The 24,968-nt window shown below is 42.1% G+C and overlaps 2 pseudogenes across 2 annotated transcripts; both read right to left on the bottom strand.

The window, feature by feature from the left end:
* Positions 1 to 5,199: 5,199 nt before the first annotated feature.
* LOC308248268 (protein SPT2 homolog) lies at positions 5,200 to 5,740 on the bottom strand (annotated as a pseudogene). Its single transcript has one exon. The product of its transcript is annotated as a protein SPT2 homolog (transcript).
* Positions 5,741 to 5,833: 93 nt separating this feature from the next.
* On the bottom strand, positions 5,834 to 22,007 carry LOC308248267 (protein SPT2 homolog; annotated as a pseudogene). The gene is made up of 3 exons: positions 21,492 to 22,007; positions 13,711 to 13,758; positions 5,834 to 6,551 (listed from the first exon to the last, which is right to left on the bottom strand). The product of its transcript is annotated as a protein SPT2 homolog (transcript).
* Between the last annotated feature and the right edge of the window lie 2,961 nt (positions 22,008 to 24,968).

Raw genomic sequence — 24,968 nt, 5'->3', positions numbered from 1 at the left:
AAATAAAAAGCTTCTGCACAACAAACGAAATCAAGAAAACAGCGAAAAAGCCCACTGCATGGAAGAACATATTTGCCAATGTTATCACTGATAAGAGTTTAATCACCAACATTTACAGGGAACTCATACAAATTAACCAAAGGAAGACAAACAACCCAATCAAAAAAGAGCAACAGATCTAAATAGATATTTTTCATAGGAGGACAGAAGGAAGGCCAAGAGACATATGAAAACATGCTCAAAGTCACTAATCATCCAAGAGATGCAAATCAAAACGACAATGAGGTACCATCTCACACCTGTCAGAATGGCAATCATCAAAAAGTCAACAAATGACAAGTGTTGGCAGGATGCAGAGAAAAAGGAACCCTCATGCACTGCTGGTGATAATGCAGACTGGTGTAGCCACTGTGGAGAACAGTATGGAGTTTCCTCAAACAACTAAAAATGGAACTGCCATTTGACCCAGTGATCCCACTTCTAGGACTATATTCCAGGAAACTAGAAACACCAGTCAGAAAGAATATATGCACCCCTATGTTCATAGCAGAACAATTTACAATAGCTAAGATGTGAAACAGCCTAAGTGCCCATCAGCAGGTAAGTGGATTAAAAAATTGTGGTACATCTACACAATGGAATACTATACTGCTGTAAAAAGGAAGGGACTCCTACCATTTGCAACAGCATGGATGGTCCTGAAGAGAAAGATAAATATCACATTATCTCACTCATTTGTGAAATATAATGAACAACATAAACTGATGAACAAAAATAGATCCAGAGACTTAGAAGCATCGAACAGACCATCTAACCTCAGAGGGAAGGCAGGGGAGGGTGGGCGGGTGAGGTAAGAGATGAACCAAAGGACTTGTATGTGTGCATAACGAATGGACAAAGACAATAGGGAGTGAGGGCATGTGCTGAGGGGGTGGGAGCCGCCAGGGAGAGGCCAATTGGGGAAATGGAGACATATGTAATACTTCAAACAATAAAGAATTTTAAAAAATTAAAAGAAACCTCTGGTAAAGTTCTCTTCTTACACCAGTGTTTTCCAACTAAATCTTTTAGAAAGGAATTGGAGACAATTTTTATTTCTTAACAATGAGCTTAAAATCAGTACATCCAATGCAAAATTTTGGTACTCTTTGAAACTTTATTTATTTATTTATTTATTTATTTATTTATTTATTTATTTATTTATTTTCTCTCGATACGCATGAATTTAGCATTTGTTTTATTGCCATTAATTGCTTAGGAATTTTAAGATAAAAATACAAAGTCATTAACATCAAGAGACACAAGGACACTTTGGATTCCAAAATATCTTTATGATGGGGGAGTAAGGGGAACCTCACGTGTCACTTGCTTAGTTTTTAAACTATTACTCTTTCAATTCTAATCTTTGAATAAAATGTTTTTTCTACAACATAAAATGACTTTGATAAAAATCAGCACAGTAACATTGTCTATTTTACAATAAATCTGTAAGGAAAATTTGGAAAAGAATATTCTTACACCATATAACATAATTTGTTTTTTTACATGAAATTTTTTTGTTAATTGTCTAATCACCTAAATCAGTGAATAAGAATGCTCAGCTTCCAATCCATGAATATAGAATACAATATAATTTATTCTACATTTTACTTCAAAGTCACAGAGATGACATCCATCCTATCTAATAAAAGAGTGATATGCAAATTGACCGTACCTCCGCTATGCCCACAAGCCACGCCCACCAGCCAATCAGGAGTGAGTATGCAAATTAATGCAACCAAGTTGGCTGCGGCCACAGAGAGAGCAGGAAGCTTGGGTTTCTCCAGCAATGGAGGAAGCCAAGCTTTCTTGCAGACCCTGGCCAGCCCAGGCCTCTGCTTAAGGCTACAAAGTTTCAGTTATAGAAGATAAATAAATCCCAGATACCAGGGCCTCCGCTTGGGTTGCCGGGGGGCGTGCCTGGTCTGCAAACCACCACAGGCCCCTCACCCAGGCTGCCCCATGCCCCAAGAGAACCCCCACCCTGATCCGGGACACCCTTCAGGGCAAACCAGCCGGCCCCCACCCGTGCACCAGGCCTCTATCCTATCTAATAAAAGAGTAATGTGCAAATTGACCATCACTCCAACACACAAGATGGCTATGCCCATGTGGTCAAAGATGATTGCCCCCATGTGGAAACAAGATGGCCGCCACAAGATGGCCAGCAGGGGAGGGCAGTTGGAAGGGACCAGGTCTGCAAGGGAGGGCATTTGGGGGCGATCAAGCCTGCAGGGGAGGGCAGTTAGGGGTGACCAGGCCAGCAGAGGAGGGAAGTTGGGGGTGATGGGGTCAGCAGGGAATGGCAGTTGGGGGGGACCCAGGCCTGCAGGAAAGAGCAGTTAGGGGTGACCAGGCCTGCAGGGGAGGGCAGTGAGGGGCAAACAGGCTGGCAGAGGAGCAGTTAGGCATCAATCAGGCTGGCAGGGGAGTGGTTAGGGGGTGATCAGGCTGGCAGGCAGAAGCAGTTAGGGGCAATCAGGAAGGCAGGCAGGCGAGCAGTTGGGAGCCAGCAGTCCTGGATTGTGAGAGGGATGTCCGACTCCGCGTTTAGGCCAGGATCGGGCCTAAACGGGCAGTCGAACATCCCTCAAGGGGTCCCAGATTGGAGAGGGTGCAAGCTGAGCTGAGGGACACACACCCCCGTGCAAGAATTTCGTGCACCGGGCCTCTAGTATAATTATAAAACCTACTCTACATTTTCAAGTTCTCAATCCAAATATATAGACTAGAACAGGTCACTTTATTACTGACAACATTCATGGAAGGGCCAGATTACTCATAAAAAGACAAAATAAGTTTGATTGGGAGCTGGCCATTGCCCTACTCACCCATCAACAGAATTATGGAAGTCAAGAGGCAATATTTTTTCCTTTTTAAAATAGCAAAGGAACAAAAGAAGATTGGCTGTCTGTTGAGTGGGCCCCACATTAGAGTATATAGCTCATCAGGATCAAAGCTGGCACCTGTGAGCAGTTAACTTCCTAAGAGCACTCACTGGGCATTATGTCATCTGTACTACAGCTTTCACCGTGGAAGGTATTTGAAAATACTTTATGCTCAAAATATACACTGAGTGGCCAGATTATTATGATCTCTAAATGCATAATAATCTGGCCACTCAGTGTATATCCTATATTATTAAAAGCTAATATGCAAATTGTCCCCTTGACCAGCAGGCAGGCCAGCCAACCACCCATGTCCCTTCCCCCTGGCCAGGCTGGCCGGACCACACCCATGGACAAATTCATGCACTCACTGGGCCATATATATGAGTGTGTGTGTGTGTGTGTGTGTGTGTGTGTGTGTACGTATATATATATACTAGAGGCCAAGTGCATGAAATTCTTGCATGGGGGGGTGTGTCCCTCAGTCCAGCCTGCACCCTCTCCAAGCTGGGACCCTTCGAGGAATGTCCGACTGCCCGTTTAGGCCCGAACCTAGGATCAGGCCTAAACGGGCAATCGGACATCCCTCTCACAATCCAGGACTGCTGGCTCCCAACTGCTCGCCTGCCTGCCTTCCTGATTGCCCCTAACCACTTCTGCTTGCCAGCCTGATCACCCCCTAACCACTCCCCTGCCAGCCTGATTGATGCCTAACTGCTCCCCTGCCAGCCTGTTTGCCCCTCACTGCCCTCCCCTGCAGGCCTGGTCCCCCGCAACTGCTCTCCCCTCCAGGCCTGGTACCCCCCCAACTGCCATTCCCTGCCGACTCCGTCACCCCCAACTTCCCTCTGCTGGCCTGGTCACCCCTAACTGCCCTCCCCTGCTGGCCATCTTGTGGCGGCCATCTTGTGTCCACATGGGGGCAATCATCTTTGACCACATGGGGGCAGCCATCTTGTGTATTAGAGTGACGGTCAATTTGCATATTATTCTTTTATTAGATAGGATTAGATAGCATAGAGGCCTGGTGCATGGGTGGGGGCTGGCTGCTTTGCCCTGAAGGTTGTCTCAGATCAGAGTGGGGGTTCTCTTGGGCTGTGGGGCAGCCTGGGTGAGGGGACTGTGGTGGTTTGCAGGCTGGCCACGGCCCCCGGTGACCCAAGCAGAGGCCCTGGTATCTGGGATTTATTTATCTTCTATAATTGAAACATTGTAGCCTTGAGTGGAGGCCAAGGCAGGCCAGGGCTGCGGAAACTTGGCTCCCTCCATCGTCAGAGGCAACTCAAGCGTCATGCTCTCTCCAGCTCCGTGGCTGCCGCAATTTTTGTTGGGATTTATTTATCTTCTATAATTGAAACTTTGTAGCCTTGAGCGAATGCCTGGGCCAGCCAGGGCAGGCAGAAAGCTTGGCTTCCTCTGTTTCTGGGGAAACCCAAGCCTCCTGCTCTCTCTGTGGCTGCAGCCATCTTGGTTGGGTTAATTTGCATACTCACTTTTGATTGGCTGTTGGGCATGGCTTGTGGGAATAGCGGAGGTATGGTCAATTTGAATATTACTCTTTTATTTGATAGGATATATATATATACTGAGTGGCCAGAAAATTATGCGTTCAGAGATCATAATAATCTGGCCTCTCAGTGTATAGTATCCATTCCTTGTCCTCGAGGATCCAAGTATCTATACTAATAAAAACCTAGGTGGCACTCGCATGTGACGTTGACACAAGATGGCTGCCACAAGATGGCCAAGTGCACAGAGGAGGCGGGGCCCAGCAGCAACTTCGTGTGGTGAGGCCTGGGGGGTCCCAGCATCTTCTCCATCTCACGCAAAGCAGGCGGGTCCCGGTGGAGAAGGCAGGTTGTGCCCGGGGAGGGCAGTTGGGGGGAATCAGGCCAGCTGGGGAGCAGTTAGGTGTCAATCAGGCCGGCAGGGGAGTGGTTAGGGGGTGATCAGGCTGGCAGGCAGAAGTGGTTAGGGGCAATCAGGCAGGCAGTCAGGTAGGCAGGCAAGTGGTTACGAGCCAGCAGTCCTGGATTGTGAGAGGGATGTCCAACTGCCGACGTAGGCCCGATCCTGTACATCCCCCAAGGGGTCCCAGATTGGAGAGAGTGCAGGCCGGGCTAAGGGACACCTTCCCCCACCCCTGTGCATGAATTTCATGCACTGGGCCACTAGTAAATATAAAATGGTAATGGGCTTCTTCAGTCCAAAGGCAGGACTTCTTTGCAGTAGAGTGTCTCCAGTGTTTCACAAAAGTAAATAAAAGCAGCAGCTAACGTCTTTTCAGCTTCTTGACCTCTCCGCATTTTGTTGCTTCTTCCTCCCATCTCATTTCCTCTAAGTCATCTTGCATACCTGGTCTTAAACTCTTTGCTCCTTCATCTTTGTATTTTTTTTTCATCATAGCCAAAGAATATGCTTAGATATTTCTTCCTGAGACTCTCCTTCATCTTTGATAAAATCTTCCATTTTGGAGTCATAGTTCTCATCTTCCTCCTTTTCATATTCTCACTGTCTTTTGTAACCACCAGGGAAGGGAAACCCTTGAGAACGTTGGGCAGATCTGTAGCCAGCTCCATTCATCTGTCCATTGGTGGGCCAGGTAATGATATTCTTAGAAGATATTGTTTCTGAGACAAAAGTGCATTTGGGCTTATGGGGGGATCTAAGCTACTAACTATTCACCCAGGTCCCAAGCTGCTCACTGGTCTTCTAGGGCCTGAACTGCTGACAGTCTGTCCAGCTGAAACTGTGCCACTTACTGATCGCCCAGAGCCACTGACTGACCGCTTGGGGGGCACTGAGCCACTCATTGGTCATCGGTTATGTGGATTGTGCACAGGCCACCACCCAGAGTCACCAGAACTGACCACTGACTTCCTAGAACCACCTGAGCCACTGATGGGTCATTCAGAGCCACCTGTACTGCTGACTGTCCTTCCAGGAGGATTTAAGTCACTGGCTGGCCTCTTGGTCCCACTTATTGATCGCTCAGGTCCTGAGCTGGAGCTGCCATTCTGGTGCCTGGGCATGGAGCCAGAACTAACCATAGGCTGAAGACTCCCTGTGATGGGCTGCCCAGGAGCTGGGCTGGAGCTGCTGCCTGATGGCCTGACACTTGGACTCTTAGCCTTATGTGGGGAGACCACAGGTCCAGGTCTGGAATGGCTAGGATAGAGAGGAGATTTTTGGCTGTGTGCTCAGTAACAGATTTCTGAGTCCCTTTAGCAGAAGTCTTTGGAACACTTGGTGAAAAGGTGCTCAGTGGGTCTTTCCAGCCCCATTGAAAACGGGCCTGTCATGGTCCTTCTGAAGTGAGGCTTGGGAACAGTTGATAGATCCTACTTTGGTCCTCTCTCCTGGCATGGATTTGGATGAAAACAAACCTAAATGTTTCTTATTATCTGTGTGGGGTCTGGATTTATTCTCAGCATGAGGAAGGGGAGTACCTTTGGAAGAAGGATGCTTGTCCCTGGAAACTCTGCTAGGTATTGTGCCCATACTTTCAGTATGAGAGGGCACCATTTTGGTCAGAGGTAGTCCTGCATCTGCTTCAGGCTTCTTTTTCCTATGTCTTCATTCAAGAAGTTTTCACTCCCTAAGTTCTTGTGCAATCATAGGCCACTATTCTTTTTTTTTTTTCAAATTTTTATTAAGGTATATGTGTACATATTTTACCATTGCCCCCCCCCTACTCCCATACATGCCCTCACCCCCCAATGTTTTGCATCCGTTGGTTACTCTTATATGCATGCATACAAGTCCTTCAGTTGATCTCTTATTTCCCCCACCTCTCCCTAACCTTACCGCTGTAATTAGACAGTCTGTTTGATGCTTTACTGCCTCTGTAACTATCTTTTGGTTCATCAGTTTATAATGTTTTTCATTATCCCCAAATGAGTGGGATCATGTGGTATTTTTCTTTCATTGACTGGCTTATTTCACTTAGCATAATGTTCTCTAATTCCATCCAGGTGTCTACCAATGGTAGTAATTCCTTCTTTTTTATGGCAGCATAGTATTCCATTGTGTAGATGTACCATAGTTTTCTGATCCAGTCATCTGCTGACGGGCACCTAGGCTGTTTCCAAATCTTAGCTATTGTAAATTGTGCTGCTTTGAACATAGGGGTGCATATATCCTTTCTGATTGGTGTTTCTGGTTTCTTAGGATATATTCCTAGGAGTGGGATTACTGGGTCAAATGGGAATTCCATTTTCAGTTTTTTGAGGAAACTCCATACTGTTCTCCACAGTGGCTGCACCAGTCTGCATTCCCACCAGCAGTGCACGAGGGTTCCTTTTTCTCCGCATCCTCGCCAACACTTGTTGTTTGTTGATTTGTTGATGATAGCCATTCTGACAGGTGTGAGATGGTATCGCATTGTGGTTTTGATTTGCATCTCTCGGATAATAAGTGACTTTGAGCATGTTTTCATGTGTCTCTTGGCCTTCCTTCTGTCTTCTTTCAAAAATATTCTATTTAGGTCCTTTGCCCATTTTTTTATTGGATCATTTATCTTCCTTTTATTAAGTTGTATAAGCTGCCTGTAGATGTTGGAAATTAAACCTTTATCAGTGATACCATTTGCAAATATGTTCTCCCATACAGTGGGGTTTCTTGTTGTTTTGTTGATGGTTTCTTTTGCTGTGCAAAAGCTTTTTATTTTGATGTTGTCCCATTTGTTTATTTTCTCCTTGGCTTCCATTGCCCTAGGGGCAGTATCGCTGAAAAAGTTCTTTTGGCATATGTCTGAGATTTGGCTGCCTGTGGATTCCTCTAGTATTTTTATGGTTTCCCGTCTTATATTTAAGTCCTGTATCCATTTTGAGTTTATTTTTGTGTATGGTGTAAGTTGGTGATCTAGTTTCATTTTTTTTGCATGTATCTGTCCAATTTTCCCAACACCATTTATTGAAGAGACTGTCTTGACTCCATTGTATGCTCATGCCTCCTTTGTCAAATATTAAATGCGCATAGTGGTCTGGGTCGATATCTGGATTCTCTATTCTGTTCCATTGATCTATATGTCTGTTCTTGTGCCAGTACCAGGCTGTTTTGAGGACAGTGGTTTTGTAATACAGCTTGAAATCTGGTATTGAGATCCCTCCTACTTTTATTATTCTTTCTGAGGATTGCTGTGGCTATTCGGGGTCTTTTTTTATTCCAGATGAATTTTTGGAGAGTTCTTTCTAGGTCTGTGAAATATGCTGTTGGTATTTTAATGGGGAGTGCATTGAATCTATAGATTGCTTTATGTAGTATGGACATTTTGATGATGTTGATTCTACCAATCCATGAACATGGTATGTTCTTCCATCTGTTTACATCTTCCTCTATCTCTTTTTTCAGTGTCCTGTACTTTTCCGCATATAGGTCTTTTACCTCCTTGGTCAGGTTTATTCCTAAGTATCTTAATTTTGTTGGTACGATGGAAAATGGGATTGCTTTTTTAGTCTCTCTTTCTGTAAGTTCACTGTTGGTGTATAGAAATGCCATAGATTTCTTGGCATTAATTTTGTATCCTGCTACATTGCCGAATTCATTTATTAAGTCTGTTAGTTTTTTGATGGAGTCTTTTGGGTTTTTTATGTACAATATCAAGTCATCTGCAAATAAGGACAGCTTTACTTCTTCTTTTCCAATTTGGATTCCTTTTATTTCTTCTTCTTGTCTAATTGCAATGGCTAATACTTCCAGTACTATGTCAAACAGGAGTAGTGAGAGTGGGCATCCTTGTCTTGTTCCTGTTCTTAGGGGAAATGGTTTTAGTTTTTGCCCATTGAGTATGATGTTATCTGTGGGTTTATCATATATAGCTTTTATTATGTTGAGGTATGATCCTTCCATTCCCACCTTGTTGAGAGTTTTTATCAAGAAAGGGTGTTGGATTTTGTCAAATGCTTTTTCTGCATCAATTGATATGACTATGTGATTTTTATCTCTCAATTTGTTTATGTGATGTATCACATTTATTGATTTGCGGATATTGTACCATCCTTGCATTCCTGGGATAAACCCTACTTGGTCATGGTGTATGATCTTTCTGATGTACTGCTGGATCCGATTTGCTAGAATTTTGTTGAGGATTTTGGCATCTACATTCATGAGGGATATTGGCCTGTAATTCTCCTTCATTGTGTTGTCTTTATCTGGTTTTGGTATTAGGGTGATGCTGGCTTCATAGAAGGAGCTTGGAAGTGTTCCTTCCTCTTGAATTTTTTGGAATAGTCTGAGGAGGATAGGTTTTAGTTCTTCCTTGAATGTTTGGTAAAACTCTCCTGTGAAGCCGTCTGGCCCCGGGCTTTTGTTTGCCGGAAGCTCTTTGATGACTGCTTCAATTTCTTCCATAGTTACTGGCATATTGAGCTGTTTAGATTCTTCTTGATTGAGTTTTGGAAGGTTATATTTTTCTAGGAATATGTCAATTTCCTCTAGGTTGTCCAGTTTGTTGGAATAGAGTTGTTCGTAGTATTTTTTAACAATCCTTTGTATTTCGGGGGGGATCTGTTGTTATTTCACCTCTTTCATTTCTGATTTTGTTTATTTGGGTCCTCTCTCTTTGCTTCTTGGTGAGCCTGGCTAGAGGTTCATCAATCTTGTTTATCCTTTCAAAGAACCAGCTCTTGGTTTTGTTGATCTTTTGTATTGTTTCTTTGGTCTCAATATTGTTTATCTCTGCTCTGATCTTTATTATTTCCTTCCTTCTGCTTACACTGGGCTTTTCTTGTTGCTCTTTTTCTAACTCTTTGAGTTGTTGGGTTAGGTAATTTATTACCATTGTTTCTTGTTTTTTGCAGTAGGCTTGTAGAGCTATGAACTTCCCTCTCAAGACTGCTTTCGCTGTGTCCCATAGATTTTGGATTGTAGTGTTTTCATTGTCATTTGTTGCCATGATGTTTTTTATTTCTTCTTTGATCTCTCTGGTAACCCAGTCCTGGTTTAATAGCATGTTGTTTAGCCTCCATGTGTTTGATTTCTTTGGGTTGTTTTTATTGTAGTTGATTTCCAGTTTTATGCCACTGTGGTCTGAGAAGATGCTTGATATGATTTCTATCTTCTAGAATTTGAAGAGACTTTGCCTATGTCCCAACATCTGGTCTATCTTTGAAAATGACCCATGTGCACTTGAGAAGAATGTATATTCTGTGGCTTTGGGGTGAATTGTTCTGAAGATCAATTAATTCCATCTGGTCTAGTGAGTCATTTAGGATTGATGTTTCTTTGCTGATTTTTTGTTTAGAGGATTTGTCCAATGGTGATAGTGGGGTATTAAAGTCTCCTACTATGATTGTATTGCTGTCAATCTCTCCCTTGATATCCTCCAGGAATTTTTTTTATGTATTTGGGTGCTCCTGTATTGGGTGCATATATGTTTACCAGAGTTATTTCTTCTTGTTGGATTGCTCCCTTTAGTATTATGAAGTGGCCTTCCTTATCTCTTGTTATGTCCTTCACTTTGAGATCTAATTTGTCAGATGTAAGTATTGCTACCCCAGCTTTTTTTTCAGTTCCATTTGCCTGGAAAACCTTTTTCCATCCCTTCACCCTCAGTCTGTGTGCGTCTTTTTTTCTGAGGTGGGTTTCTTGTAGACAGCAGATATATGGGTCATGTTTTCTTATCCAGTCCATTACCCTATGTCTTTTGATTGGGGCATTTAATCCGTTTACATTTAAAGTTATTATTGATAGGTACTTATTTGTCGCCATTCCTATTCTTTACACCTGTGTTCCTTCTTTGCTTCCTATTTCTTTTTTTTTTTTTACAGCAGACCTTTTAGCATTTCTTGCATTGCTGGTTTGGTGGTAATAAATTCCCTTAGTCCTTTTTTGTCTGTGAAGCTCTTGATTTCACCTTCAATTTTGATTGATAGCCTTGCTGGGTACAGTATTCTTGGATTCAGACCCTTCCTTTGCATGACTTTGTATATTTCATTCCATTCCCTTCTGGCCTGATGAGTTTCTGTTGAGAAATCAGTTGCTAGTCTGATGGGGGTTCCTTTGTATGTAACTTTCTGTCTCTCTCTGGCCGCTTTTAAGATTCTTACTTTGTCGTTGGTGTTTGCCAATTTAATTATAATGTGCCTTGGCGTCGGTCTTTTGGGGTTCATTTTGCTTGGGACTCTGTGAGCTTCTTGGATTTGTGTGGGTTTTTTCTTCTCTATATCAGGGAAATTTTCTGTCATTATTTCTTCAAAGAGGTTTTCTATTCCTTGCTCAGCTTCCTTTCCTTCTGGAACCCCTATAATGCGGATGTTGTTTTGTTTCGTGTTGTCCCAAAGTTCCCTTAGGCTCTCCTCCTGCCTTTTAATTTTTTTTTCTAAAAGTTGCTCTACTTGGGTATTTTTTCCCATCTTGTCTTCTAGCTCACTGATGCGGTCCTCTGCTTCTTCTAGTCTACTCTTGATGCTTTCTATTGAGTTCTTTACAGCAGCAATGTCATTTTTCATTTCTTCTTGGTTCTTCTTCATTTACTCTTGGTTCTTGCTCATATTGTTGAATTTGTCTTCCATTCTTTTCAGCCACCTTATGACCATTTCTCTGAATTCTTTTTCTGGAAGGTTGCTTGCCTCCATTTCGGTTTCTTCCTTTTCTGGTGATGCCTACTTTTCTTTCATATGTGGGCTGCGTCTTTGTCTCCCCATGGTCTCTCTTCTCTGGGTGTCTGGTTATGTAGTTCTCTCTCTCCTGAGTTTATTTAAAGGCACAAAATACAGCACTACCAGGTACAACACACAAGGCACTGAACAGAAATGTATTCACGATATTAATAACCTCCAGTAAAGGTGACCACCTGAGAAAGGCAAATTAGGGGATAGGAGAGAAATAAGAAGAGGAAAAAGAAAGGAAGAAGAAGAAGAAGAAAAAAGGAGTGTCAAAATGAAATTGGGAAAAGGGAAAAAAAGAAGAAAAAAAAAAGTACGAGAGACAAGAAAGAGACTAAGAGAGAAAGGGAAACAGACTATATATATTGGTGATAAAACTCCAATAGAACAATCACTTATCCCAGCAAATGCCAGCAATAAGTACCTGGGAATTAATACAAACTACAACACCAACTAATATTGAGTGAGGCAAGGGAAAACAGAAGCACTAAACAAACAAAAAAATAAACAAAAGAAGAATAAGCAAAACAATCTCACAAAAAAGCATAAAAATTCTATATAATCTACATTCAAGTGAACAACAACAAAAGGACAGAGAGAAAAACAATTTTTGGATAGTTAAGACAGCGAAGAGAGAGGTGTGTATGGACTTGGAGCAGGGGATTGGAGATTGGATATATAAGTAGGGTGAAATTTTAACGGGAGTAAACAGAAAGAATAGGGAAAATCTAAAGCAGGAAAGGGGTAGGATAAACAGGACACCGAAAAGGGAAAAGTGAGGAAGAGAGTGATGGCATAAAGGTAGAGTAGAGATAGAGTAAAATGATGCTAAAGGAAAGATAAAAATAGAATGTAGAACATTAATCCCAAAACAAAATGAAGAGAAAATAAAATGACACTTAAAAAAAAAAGATAAAATAGCAGTAGTAATAATACGGATTGAAAATAAAAATGTAATAATTAAAAAGGTAAAATCAAGTGAGGAAAAAAGAAAAAAGTTAGTTTCTTGAGTAAAAGATGCAAAAAATGAAAATAAAAAAATAAAAAATAAAAATAAAATGTGGAGTAGTGAAGGTCATTCACTTCCTCTGTTGTTCTGTTTGGCACTCCTGTTTCTCAGTCCGGACAGTACTGCAGTTCCCTGCGTTCCACTGCTCTTCAGTGATGTAAGCCAGTCCTGATTTTAAGCAGGCGGTGTGTCTTAATTCGTATTCCTTTATTTTTGATTACACAAGAGTCAATTTGTGATTCAGCCCCTGGGTGGCAGTGTTTCTGGACTGACTTCCGGGTTTATCTATGGCCTCTCTAGGGAGTGTTAGAGCCTTCTTTCCCTGTGGCACTCACTACAGGTTTGTGGGGGTGGGCTGCCTCAGAGCTGGCTCTCTGATGGTCACTCCCTGCTCCAGTCCCCAGGTTCCAGAAAAACGACTTTCCCCTGCAGTCTCCCAGGGTGTCCCCAACTGTGTGATCCTATGTATTGGGCTTAGTAATCAGAAGCAAGAATTTCAAGAGGAAAAAGCCCAAGTGTGCGCACTCCGTGGCTACGCGTAAGTCTAGCACACCCCTGAAATTCTTAGGGTGTCCCTGCACGTCAGATCAAAATGGGTTGCTTTTTAGAGAGCCCTTCTGTTAGCAGCTCTGAGGACCCCCTTCCACATTCACAGATCACGACAGCCCCAACAGCCAAGGATTTTTCTAGGCACAGACTTCCCTGGTCCTCCAGCTCCCGCAAAACGCGGGTTCCTCTCTTGCGCTGGGACCAGAGACCTCACCTTATCCCAGGCGAAATCTGACCTTTTCGTGTGGAGTGTAGAGCTTCTCTGAACCCGTGTGTTTGTGCCAATTGAAGAGCGTTGTTCTGGGGCTCGCAGCTGTTTCGTGGGTGCCGCAGTTGTGGATTCTCAGGCTTCTGATAAGCTCCACTTTCCGGTCCCAGATGGCGGAGACTCTGTGTCCAAGCCCGCAGCTCCGGGACGGGACCTAGCCACAGTGGGAGCTGCCAGGTCAGGGGAACCCCGTCTAGCAGTCTCCCACCTTCTTCTGGAGTTCAGCTGTCCCCCAACTTGCCAACAAACACTCCTAGTGAGACCCTCAGCTGTTCTTTCTTTCTGCTCCGGGACAAGGCTCGGAACACGTCTGTCTATTCCGCCGCCATTTTTCCTCTCTCCATAGGCCACTTTTCTGTGTGTTTTTTTTTTCACTACCTTGATTTCCACTGATTCATACTGTTGGAAGCTAGCCATTGTCTTCCCTATCAGAAAAGTGTAAACAAGGAATGCAGAAGGCTCATCAACCTTGAGCTCTGGCAAGGGCCAAAGCTATGCACTGATTCTTTAGTTGAGACAATGGTGGCTCAAGCAATTTCCTGACCAACTAGACTCAAAGATTTCTTTACTAATATTCACTGACCTTTAAGATAGTCTTTCTGTTACCAGAATTGCCTGCCTGACTAAGGACAATATGTGTATCTAAAATTGAATAAAAGGCTGGCAGGGCCTGGGCACCAGTGAAGTCCTTGCCCTTGCATTGGACTCTCTGCCTGGCCCCCCATTATTTCCCAATTATTATTTATTGTCTTGTCTCATCATTTGACCACGGCCATTCTCCAGATCCCAAACCCTGAGCCATGCGGGACGTGGACTCTCACATCTGGCACCTTGAATGATGGATGTCTGGAAAAGAAGATTTGCCTGGAGCACAGAAACTGAGTTTCACCAGCAAGGTGGGGAAAAAGAATTCACCGGGTAGGTGGGGAAATTTGCCGCGTGCAAAGCCCACAGCCAGCTGCAGAAGTCAAGATCTTAAGTAGGGTGGGAATATCTTTTTTTAGCCTGGCTAATAGGGCAGAATTTGTCAAAAGGGGAGAAGCTTTATTGTAGACTTTTGGTTTGCATGCTTAAGGATAATGGAATTAAAGTGTCAGAAGGTATTCTCTTACAGTTTTTGCATATTATTATAGAACATAATCCATGGTTTCCTGAAGAAGGTACATTAGATGTTGAATGTTGGGAAAGAGTTAGTCAGAACTTGAAAGAACCTCAGCAGCAGGGGAAAAATTTGCCTCCAAATTGTTTCTCCTTGTGGAACATGGTATTGCATTTGCTAGAGCCTTCTAGAGAAACAAAAGAGGATAAACCCTCTCCCCTTGCACCTTCCACTCCTAAAGAGGAGCAAAAAGAAAAATTGGAGGAATGGCCTTCATGGCCCCCTCCACCTCCATGTCCTAATACTAAAACATTTAATTCACCATTAATAGAATCACCTATGCAAAGAGCTATCGGAGAAGGATTAAAGGACATGACGGTGGAGGACCACCTTGCTTTTCCTATTATACAAGTATCTGACCCACAGCTCATGAACCATATAATAAGAGAGATGAAAAATTTTTCTTTAAAATGATAAAGGCCTTGCTTGAAAGCATAGTCCAGAATGGTCCTATAGCTCTTTTACTGGAGAAATTATGACTAATATTTCTGAAGCATTCTTATCTCCTTATGATTGGTATTCTCTGGCTCACGGAGGAGATTATTTACTATGGAAGGGAGAATTTTTGGAGAAATGTCAGGAGCAAGCCCATGCAAACTGCGGGCTGAATGCTCAAATAACTTATGAAATGCTGACAGGACTGGGACAATATAATGACATGCAAAATCAGCTAAATTATGTGCAACAGGCATATGAGCAAATTAGACTTTGTGGAAGAAGAGCTTGGTGGGCTTTACCATCGAAAGGGGACCCTGAGGGAGCTTTTAGTAAATGTATGCAGGGGCCTACAGAGTCATTTTCTGACTTTATGGCTTGCCTCACTCATGCAGTGAGATGACAGATTCAACATGAAACAGCAGGAGACATTTTAATTCAGCAATTAGCTTATGAAAATGCCAATGCTGATTGTAAGAAATGCCTGACGCCTCTGAGAAAAAATAGTACCATTACAGAAATGATTCGAGCATGTCAGAATGTGGGGTCAGGCACTTTTCAAGCAAACTTACTCGCTGCCACTGTAACAGTGGGGAATAAAAGGTGTTATAATTGTGGAAGAACAGAACATTTTAAAAAAGAATGTAAGCAACCAAGAAGGACACAAGGTGGCGATCTAGGGAAAGGCGTGAGCATTCTGCCTCCCAATTCAATCAACACAGATTAAACCTCTCTGTGTCCTAGAAGTCAGAAGGGAAACCATTGGGTTGGTTAATGTAGATCAAAATTTCATAAAAATGGGCAGCCATTAGATCAAGACATAGAGAATGGCCAACCAAAGGGAAACGGCCCCCCAGCCCCATCATCAATAGGGGAAATTTGCCCTGCAAGGCCCACAGTGGACTCCCTCATCTGAGCCACTCCAGGGAGCGCAGGCTTAGTTTTTAACAGTACTATAGTGGTCACTTTGACCCCCGATATGGTTCGGCAAGCTGTTCCTACAGGAATCTGGGGACCTGTGCCACCAAGAACTTTAGGATTAATCTTAGGGAGAAGTGGAAAAACTCTGAAAGGACTAACTGTTCTGCCTGGAGTCATAGATTCAGACTGTTGAGGGAGAAATTAAGGTAACATTAGTATGTAATCATATTATGCAAATTATTTCAGGACAAAGAATTGCTCAGATACTACTTGTACCTTTTATTCAGCAAGGTGAAGCTATAAATAGGAAAAGAGGAACACAAGGATTTGGAAGCTCAGATATCTATTGGATACATGAAATTAGCAAAACCCATCCTATGATTAATTTAAGAATAGAGAGAAAATGGTTTAAAGGTTTAAGAGACACTGGAGCGATGTCAGCATTATCAGCAAAGAATTCTGGTCTCCAAGTTGGTCCATGGTAGAAGCTATAAGCTCTATCATGGGGGTCAGAGTTCCTGATAATACACAATGCAGTGCTGCAGTGTTAAGGTGGCAAGGTGAAGCAGGACAGACAGGATGGTTTCAGCCTTACATAGTCTCTGGGATTGCAGTCAACTTATGGGCTGGGATGTTTTAGAATGTTTACGAGCTTGTATTATTACCGGCAAAGGACAGCAGTTAATAACTCAGATGGGATATCAGACTGGTCAAAGCTTAGGAAAAAATAATCAGGGAATTAAAGAGCCCATCCAAGCCAAAGGAAACCCAGGAAGATGAGGATTAGGATATCAACCTTTTGAGGAGTGGTTACTGCTCAATCTCCTCACCCTCATGCAGATCCTATACAATGGAAAGATGATAGACCTATATGGCTGGATCAGTGGCCATTAACCAAGGAGAAATTAGGTCATATTCATGAATTAATACAAGAACAAATAGAGTGTAGAGCCTTCCAATAGTCCTTGGAATACACCTATATTTACTATACCCAAGAAGGCAGCAGGAAAATGGCAATTGTTACATGATCTTAGAGCGGTTAACACTACTATGCATACCATGGAAGCTTTACAGCCTGGACTCCCAGCGCCTTTGCAAATCCCTCTAGATTGGTCTCTTATAGTAGTAGATCTTAAGGATTGTTTCTTCACCATTCCCTTGGCACCTCAAGATAAACAGAGATTTGCATTTTCAGTGCCAGCTATTAATAAATATAAAACCCATGAAAAGATATCAATGGAAAGTTTTGCCTCAAGGAATGGCCAATGGCCCCACCTAGTGTCAAAAATATGTAGCTCAAGCTGTTCAGCCTTTAAGGGACAAATATTCCCGATGTTACATTTTTCATTACATGGATGACTTGCTCTTAGCAAGTCCATGGGAAGAGCAGACTTTGGCGATGTAAAAATTGCTCCAGAAAAGGTACAGAAAGAAACGCCTTTCAAATATCTGGGAACCATAATTGAAAACCAACGTATTAGGCCTCAAAAGGTGGAAATAAGATTGCCTTAAAACTTTAACTGACTTTCAAAAAGTATTAGGGGACATTAACTGGTTAAGACCTTATCTGAAAATCTCTACAGGAGAAATGACAAATTTATTTAATATACCTACGGGTGACTCTAATCTTTCCTCATCTTGAACATTAACAGATGAAGCTAGGAAGGAGTTGCTAAGAATTGAGCAGAAAATCTCCTCAGCCCAAGTAGCATGGGTAGAGCCTGAATTGCCTTTATTGGGACAGATTAACCCTACTGCAAATAGTCCCACTGGAGTCATCTTCCAAAAAACTCTCCTGCTATTATTGAATGGGTCCACCTAGGGCATCAATCCTCTAAAACTGCAGTTAATATATAGAACTTATGGCTCAGTTGATACCTCAACTTAGAAAGTGCTGCAGGCAGCTTAGAGGAGAAGAACCCCAATGCATTTACCTTCCCCTCACTGGGAAGCAATTAGAAATATTATTTCACACTGATTTGAATTGGCAAATTGGACTAAGTGGATACTCAGGGGAACTTAGTTGTCACCTATTAAAAGACAAATTACTACAATTTTTATATTATACCCCCTTATTATACCAAAAAATACTAGGCAGGAACCTATTCCTGGAGCATTAACTGTTTTTACTGATGGATCATCGAATGGTAAAGCTGCCTATCATACAATGAATTCAGACCGAGTCAGACTGACCAGTCATACTTCTGTACAAAGAATTGAATTAGAGGCTATTAAGGTTGCATTGCAGGATTTCCAAGAGCTTGTTAATATTATCTCTGGCTCTTCTTATGCTGCAGGCCTAGTGAATAGAATTGAAACTGCTCAGTTAAAATGGCTCAGTGACCAAAGTTTATTTTTTACTATTTAAACAAGTTCAGCAGATTGTACACTCACATCAGGGCTCACAGTGTATTACCTGGCCTGCTAACAAAAGGAAATGCACATGCTGATCAATTGGTTGCTGTATTAAAACAGGCTTCAGAATCTCATCAACCTGCCAAAATGTTGTTCAAACATTCTCGATCACTCGACAGCAGACAAAACAGATTATCAGAGAATGTTCCACTTGCATATTACATCTGCCTCAAGGGTCTAATACAGGAATTAACCCTCTAGAATTGATAAGGGAACATATCTGGCAAATGGATGTAACACATTATACTCCTTTTGGACACCTTGGGGCATTGCATGTCTCTGTATATACCTTTTCAAAGGGCCTATGGGCTACTGCATGTACAGGGGAAATGGCAAAACAGGTTATTAATCATTGCCTAGCTGCTTTTGCCGTCATGGCCATTCCAAAAATCATTAAAACTGACAATGGACCAGCTTACACAACCTGTCATTTCCAGCAATTTTGTAAAAAGTGGAAAATTCAGCACATTACATGAATACCATATAATTCGCAGGGACAGGCAATTATAGAACGCCAGCATCATAGGCTAAAATCCCAACTTGAAAAACAGAAAAGGGGGAATATGGAGAAATTGCCTGTAGGTAGACTACACTAAGCCTTAATTACTTTAAACTTTTTCACTTGTGATGCTGATGGCAAGACACCCATGGAAATAAACTGGTGTCAGGATAAGCCAAAGGAAAATGGTCTGGTTAAATGGAAAGATCCCGAGTCTGGTTTATGGAAGGGCCCCAACCCCCTGTTAACATTTGGTCAAGGCTACGCTTGTATATTTCCAGAAAATGTCTCAAAGCCCATGTGGATTCCCACAAGAAATATTAAACTTCAACATGGATCCGAGGGAGGAACTGGCCAGGTTAATGAGGACCTTGCACCTGGAGCCATGCCTTACAGCTGCAGACAATCGACTACCCCGGGCGCAGATAGCAGCAGCCCCAAGCAACCCACTGAAGATAAGGAATGGGAGGAGAATGAGACAAATAGCCCAGAGGTCACCTGCGGGATGGTGAAGAAGATGGTCCAGAAAGCTGAGAGAATTTGTGAGGAGACCAGAACCCCAAGAACGTCTGAGAACGTCTTTCTTGCCCTGCTAGCAGTCATCAGCTGTGCGGTAATGCTACCGGGGTAAATGGGGAAGTATTTCGGACTTATGTTCCTGACCCTCCATGGGTAAGACACCTTACGCGGGCTGATCCCCCGCCTAATGTAGTCACCAATAACAACAAACACCTTGGTCACCCAGGAGGACCACGGGTGGGGCAAGGAAGTATATGGGCAAAGTATAATTACATGGGTATCACCACCTAGCTTCCCTTTTGTATGACACAGAACCAAACCACAGCTCCTTTGTGTGTAAAATTAAAAAGAGGCTTCTGGCTAACATGGACACCAAAGGAGGGGGAAGCAAAAGCCCAAATACATCTACTATCACTACTTGCTCTGGGGAGAGGTGCAGAAAATGTAACTTTACTAAAACACCCCCCCACACACTAAGCCGTTATGTAAAAAGTCTTATGAATGGCACCCCACCAAGGAAGAAATTAATTGGCAAGACTGTTATAGTGACCACCCCACCAGCAGCAAACTTAATAACAGTTTTTTTTTCTTTGTGGATTGGAGCCCCTATGGGTTTGCATATAGTAACAACCGCACCCTAAAATGGAAGGGGAATGCATCCTATCTATATGTTGAAGCTAATCACTCCATTTCATGGCATGGAGGAGGATTTGTTGGATCTCAATTTCAACATGACAATTGGCCCCTAAAAAATACATAATGGAAATTACCTGCTGCACTTGCACCTATTAAATAGTATAGTTTTAACTATAGCTCAAATAATTCCATTCGTACCTTATGGGGAACTCCCAATAAGACAGTATTTGCCACCGCCTGCGTATTTGATCCGTTTGTACTCCTCTCAGGCCCCATCCAGATGCACCTTAATATTACAAGCCATCTGTATGAGGTGTCATGCGCAGGCTGCACACTATCCCATTGTATTAATTTTACATTCCAAAAGGATTCCCTCATGATTTTAAAACAACAGGCTTTCGCTTAGTTTCCTACTCACCTAACCGAGCCTTGGGAATCTCATCAAACCTACTAACTGTTACATGATCTGGTAAAAATCTTAAAAAGACGAAAAAGATTTCCTGGAATGTTAATTGCAGGACTCTTTGCCCTCGTAACATTACTTACTTCTGTGGGCATTGCTGCTTCATCCATGGTACAAAATGTTCAAACTTCTCAGTTTGTACAACCGGTCTATACAAAAAAGAATTGATAGCCAGTTTGAAATAGAATTATCACCATTAAAGTCTACAGTCTTGTGGATGGGTGATAAAATCCACAGCTTAGAGCAAAGAATATCATTGTAGTGTCATTATAATTTTTCCCAGATTTGTGTTACACACCCCGCCCCCCCCCCCATTCCCTATTGGGAATCAATAAAAAATCACCTTGGTGCTTGGGGTAAAGATAACACAACCCTTGATATTTTAGAATTACAACAGCATATTGTACAATTATCTCAGGCAAACTTATAAACTAATTCCTTAGATGCCTGGCAGAAATTTTAAAAAGACATGAACGAATTTAATCTCTTCCACTGGATCTCCTTACATCTGCCTCTCAGCATAACCACTATTGCTTGTCTCATTTTTATTCTTATGTTTATTTCTAGTCTGCAGATGTGGAATGAAGAGTCTTAAAAGGACTTGAGCCCTTCAGGTGGCATTCACTTTTCAACATTTATTAAGAAAAAGATAAGGGGGAGATGTTGGAAGCTACCCATTGCCTTCCCTATCAGAAAAGTGTAAACAAGGAATGCAGAAGGCTCGTGACCCTTGAGCTCTGGTATGGGCCAAAGCTATGCACTGATTGTTTAGTTGAGACAATGCTGGCTCAAGCAATTTCCTGACCATATAGTCTCAAAGTAAATCTTTACTAATATTTACTGACCTTTAAGATAGTCTGTCTGTTACCAGAGTTGCCTGCCTAAGGGGAATATGTGTATCTAAAATTGAATAAAAGGCTGTCAGGGCCTGGGCACCAGTGAAGTCCTTGCCCTTGCATTGGACTCTCCGTCTGGCCCCCGTTATTTCCAAATTATTATTTCTTGTCTTGTCTCATCATTTGCCCACAGCCCTTCTGCAGATCCCAAACCCAGAACCAAGTGGGACATGGACTCTCACATCATACTGCTTTTTCAACAGCCAGCCTGAGTAGGTCAGTGATGTTCATGATGGTGGGGCACTTTTAAGGGGGACCTTTGGTTTACTATCAACTTTGGGAGGAGGTTCTTGCTCTGATGCTGCTTGATTGTATTCTAAGAATTCTTCCATTTCATACTCTTGGTCTGTTCCCTGACTAGTGGCTTTCCATTGCCTGTCTTTTCTTTAACTTTTCCTCAACAGGAATTCCATTTAACCATGGAAATTGTCCTTTGTCCTCTTGGCTATAGCTCTTGCTTTCTTCGCATGTTCTAGCTCAATTCACTTTTTCACTAGTTCTTCTTTTCTCCTTTTTTTTTTCCCTCTAAGGCTGTTTGTCCGAGCTCCTCCACTTTTCTTTTGAGAAAAGCTTGTATGCTGCTGATTGGACACCCTTAACTTTGGGGTCTTTTTTGGGTGGTCCCACTGCCAAACTATACCTTTTCGGTATGCTGTTGGCTCCTTGTCCTTTAGAAGCTATCATGAGAATTTCCCTGAAATCCATGTTGACCAAACTGGATAAAATGGGACGGCTCTCAGAGGGGAATGAAAGCGCATGTTACCAAGTGGCCAGCTGCAGCCAAATGAACTGGCTGGCCACCTCTTTCCTACCTCTACTCAGCACGACCAATTCCGGCGCTGTCCCAGGCGGTCTGCCTGTCCCCTTCCTCAAGCAGCCTATATCCTTACAAATCCAATGCTGCACTCCCACCTTTGAAACTTTAAATAAAAGTTTTACATCCACAAGATAAATTAGTAGGTTGTTCCGCATTCATTGACATAATCATTCAGTTGAGAATAAGTTACTTCAGCTTAATTGTTAAATCTCAGTTCAGCCTGGCTGGTGTGGCTCAGTGGATTGAGTATTCTCTCAGGCACCAAGAGGCTGCTGGTTCGATTCCTGGTCAGGGCACATGCCAGGGTTGTGGGTTCAGTCCCCAGAAGGGGGCATGCAGGAGGCTGCCGATTGAAGTGATATCTCTATCTCATCAATGTTTCAGTCTCTCTCTCCCTTTCCCTTCCTCCCTCTCTGAAAATCAGTATTACCATATATTTTTTAAAATCTTTGTTCAGGAAATGGTGATAGACATGTACTCCCAAAATGTCTGAATACTTGCTTATATGATGAAGAAACAAAAGTTCATATTGATTTTTTTTGCTAACAATCAATAATCTTACTCATTTCACATTTTTTAATTTATTTCAGAGAGAGAGAGAGATAACGTGCATATAAATACATATCCTTTAAAACAGTACATGAAATATATAATCAAAGAAAATGTACAATGGCAACAAAACATAAGATGCCTAGGAATGATCTTAACAAAAATGTGCACAATCTGTATAAATACAATTTTTAAATGCTACCCAATAACTGACACTAGAACAACTGGACAGTAACATCGTATTCTTGAGTAAAAAACAACAACAACAAACCATAATGATGTCAATCTCCTAATGTTGATTATAAATTTATTATGATTTGATTAAAATATCAGCAAGATTTTTAAGACCAAAACAAGCTCATTTAAGTTCACATGTTCAAATGAAAAACGTAAAAGAAAATTCTGGCCTGGCCAGCATGGCTCAGTGGTTGACCCATTAATAAGGAGGTTACAGTTTGATTCCTGGTCAGGTCACATGTCCTGATTGCAGGCTTGATCTCCCTAGTGGGGAGCATGCAGGAGACAGCTGATCGATGATTCTCTCTCATCATTGATGTTTCTCTGTCTCTCTCTCTTTCCTCTCTGAAATTAATAAAAATATTTTTTAAATAAAATTCTGAAAAAAATGAATGAATAAAAGCTACCCAAACAGATAGAATAATGTATCTACACTAATAAAAGAGTAAGATGCAAATTGACCATACCTTTTGATGCCCACCAGCCAATCAGGAGTGAGTATGCAAATTAACCCAACAACAACGGCGGGTTAATTTGCAGGCGCCGAGCAGCCAGGGGTGGGGCGGGACACTTGCATCATTGTCATGGCGATGATGCAGGTGTTCTGCACTGCCCCAGCCACTCCGGGCAACTGGGCAGCGTGGCAAGGCAGAAAGGCGGCTCCAGGCCAGAGAGAAAAGGCGGCTACAGAGCGAAGGCAGTGCTGGCAGCCAGGGTAAGGAAGGCCCATTCTTGCACGAATCTTCATGCATCAGGCCTCTAGTTGTGTTATAAAGCTACAATAATTAAAAAACTTGGATAATGTCCTGTGAATAGATAAACTGATAGAACAGAAAACGAAGTCCAGTAATAGACTCAAATACATATGGAAATTTGGTAAAACAAAAGTATCTCCTTAGATCAGTGGGAAAATATGCATTATGTAATAAAGAGTGTTGGAACAACTGAATGGTGAAAAATATTGAACCAAAAATTAACTCATTTTACTCATAACTAATATAAAAACTGAAAGCTACCGAAAACCTAAGGGTAGAAAGATATCAAAAGTGAAAGAACGGAAAAAAATATATTAAGCGAATATAAACCAAATAAAAAGTATATGATAACACAGGAGACTTGAAGGCAAAAAGCATTACTATAAATAAAGAGCACTTCATATGAATAATTGCATTTTACCAGGAATATCCAAATTCACAAGCACTTCATAACATGAAATCAAAGTACATAGAAGAGACCTACAAGGGAAACTAGATACATTTGTAATCGTAATAAGTTTAACGCACCTCTCTCATTCAGAGACAGAGCATACCTCTTTCAGAACCAATAGCCTCACACAAAGACTTCAGTAAGGATGTAAAACACTTCAACAACCTGAGCAGCAAACTGCATTCAACCATCAGATAACCCACTGTACCCAACAACCTTTCCTGCTGAAAGGCACTAAGGTATTATTCCCAAGTTGCACATGCATACAAATCCTTTGGTTGATCTCTTCCCTTCCCCCCACCCTCCCCTGCCTTCGCTCTGAGGTTGGATGGTCTGTTTGATGCTTCTAAGTCTCTGGATTTATTTTTGTTCATCAGTTTATTTTGTTCATTATATTCCACAAATAAGTGAGATCATGTGATATTTATCTTTCTCTGACTGGCTTATTTCACTCAGCATAATGCTCTCCAGGCCCATTCATGCTATTGTGATTGGTAAGAGTTCTTTCTTTTTTTTACAGCTACATAGTATTCCATTTTGTAAATGTACCATAGTTTTCTAATCCACTCATCTGTTGATGGGCTGTTAGGCTGTTTCCAAATCTTAGCTATTGTAAATTGTGCTGTTGTGAACATAAGGGTGCATATAATTTTTCTGATTGGTGTTTCTGATTTCTTGGGATATAGTCCTAGAAGTGGGATTACTGGGTCAAATGGGAGTTTCGTATTTAAATTTTTTAGGAAATTCTATACTGTTTTCCACAGTGGCTGCACCAGTCTGCATTCCCACCAGCAGTGCACGAGGGTTCCTTTTTCTCCACATCCTTGCCAGCACTTGTCTGTTCTTGATTGATGATA

The sequence above is a fragment of the Plecotus auritus genome, assembly GCF_963455305.1.
Source record: "Plecotus auritus genome assembly, chromosome: 5".
Classification (NCBI taxonomy): domain Eukaryota; kingdom Metazoa; phylum Chordata; class Mammalia; order Chiroptera; family Vespertilionidae; genus Plecotus; species Plecotus auritus.
Note: the sequence above shows the minus strand (reverse complement) of the source record. Positions and strands in the feature narration are given on the sequence as shown.